This window comes from Coenobita brevimanus, chromosome 26 (assembly GCF_032717465.1).
Source record: "Coenobita brevimanus isolate Jiangsu-jjx chromosome 26, ASM3271746v2, whole genome shotgun sequence".
NCBI lineage: Eukaryota > Metazoa > Arthropoda > Malacostraca > Decapoda > Coenobitidae > Coenobita > Coenobita brevimanus.
Genome location: NC_136979.1, coordinates 6625148 through 6627501, shown reverse-complemented (window position 1 = coordinate 6627501; position 2354 = coordinate 6625148).

Sequence of the window (2354 nt, the reverse complement as noted above, 5' to 3'; positions counted from 1 at the left end):
TGCAACCCCAGGTTCATCTGAACGTGAACTCGGTGGACTGCAGGCTGACCCTCATCCTGCATTCCACCATCCTCCTCTCAAGGGATAGGGAGAGGGTTAAGGGACGTGTGTGTAACCAGGCAGCGGAGCACCTCGGCTATATCAGTGCCACCGCGTGAAGGCGTCCCTGTAGCGCCTCTAGATTGGAAGGATAATATAAGCAAAAGTCCCCATGAGTCCTGTTTCTCTCTCTCTCTCTCTCTCTCTCTCTCTGTTTAATCCTGCCAACACCCTTCAGTACGAGGGGTTAATTTAAGCAAGAATAAAACTAATCCCATATCATCGGACTGAAGGGCCAAATACTACTACTACTACTACTATTATTTTTAAACAAACCAAATCACCTCCACTTAGCTAGAAATTACAATGTGCAGATCACCACCAACCACCCTAATACGCTTCACCATTTGCAGGTGTTGTGTGGAGGTTAACACTATCATAATGCAGTATAATCTGCTGGCCCCAAAACGCCAACCACTTAACATACCAACCGCCACCACCAACACCACTTCCACTACAACCGATACTACTACTACTACCATACTACTACTACTACTAATAATAATAATAATAAGAATAATAATCGAAATAATAATAATAATGATAATCGTAATAATGATAAAACGGGGAGGGTATAAATGAACTCCCATTTTCGTTTTTCTTCTCCTTTCTATTTTTTGGCTTTCTAAATGACCTCAAAAAAAAAAGGTCATCTATAATTTGTCTGACTGCGTTCTAAAATGTGGGATGCAGGCTAATCAAATCCAAATACCACAGGCGCTCCACACGATTCCAGGAAAGAAAGTATCAGGAAAAAAAGTAACAGTAAAAAACGTAAGGGAAAGAGCTAATCTAACCTAACCTGACCTAATCTAACCTAACCTAACCTGACCTAATCTAACCTAACCTGACCTAATCTAACCTAACCTAACCTAACCTAACCTAACCTGACCTAATCTAACCTAACCTAACCTGACCTAATCTAACCTAACCTAACCTAACCTGACCTAATCTAACCTGACCTAACCTAGGAAAAGTTGTTACTTTTTGACTGTTACTTTTTTTCCTGATACTTTCTTTCCGATTCCCGCTCCACACATGCCCCTCAAGTAAACTGTGCACCTCATTACTCTCTCGTGTACTCAGTTGTAACGACTCTGCTCACTTATTACAGTATAGGAGGTCAAAGGTCATTCGAGGTGGCACGGTAGGTTTCGGAACACCTTATTCTTAGCGATTTATTATGCGCACTGTAACGTATTTCCGAATTTATTTTTTCTTGTATTAATATGTATCTTATCATAGTTTGCTTCCGTAACATACAGCAGGATAAACGGGTGAAATAAGGAAAATAAATCGCTATGGAAGAGGCGCTACGAAATCTCCCGTGTCAGCTAGAATACGGGTTCAATAAAAGGCTACTACAGCAATGGGCTCTCCCCCACCCTCCACACCCTCCGGAAAAAGATCCGCAATATTAAGGTACAAAAAATATATTAAAGATTGAGATACAAAAAAAGATTACCATGACTGACCACTAAACGTAAGATACATACAAGAGGCATTATGTATTCCTGTGTATGTATTTCTATGTATATTAAGCCTTTACAAATACGTACACATACATATACATAAATACATACATACAAGCATACGTTCATATATACAAACATATATATACAGGAAACATACATATATACATTCATACATACATACATACACAGAAAATTTTATATAAGCAACATACATACATACATACACAAACATATGGTCAAAGGTTAGGTACTTTGTTATAATTATCTATCTATCTATCTGCCTTAATCCTGTGTGGGATGGCCACAAACAAATCGCCTCTACGTCGCCCTGTTCCCCGCCATTTCACTGCCCTGCTCCCAACTCACACCTCCCCCTATCATATCAAATTTAGAGAGAGAGAGAGAGAGAGAGAGAGAGAGAGGAGAAGGTTGTGGAGTACGTAAGAACATGAGAGGATAACTGCAGTAGGAATAGTAGTAGTAGTAGTAATAGTAGTGGTAGTAGTAGTCGTGGGAGGAGGAGGAAGAGGTGTACAAAGGGAGTACAAGGAAAAGCAAATAGCAACAGTTGGTCCTTTCGTGGAAGAGGAGGAGGAGGAGGAGGATTAAGATGGGGAAGAAGGAGGAGGAAGACGAGGAGGAAGAAGTGTCTAATGAAAGGGTGGTGGTAGGAGGTGGGAGGGTCAAGTCAGCTGAGAGAGAGAGAGAGAGAGAGAGAGAGAGAGGCAGGAGAGGCAGGTGAGGCAGGGTGAGGCAGGCTTGGGACCAGTAGACAACCAC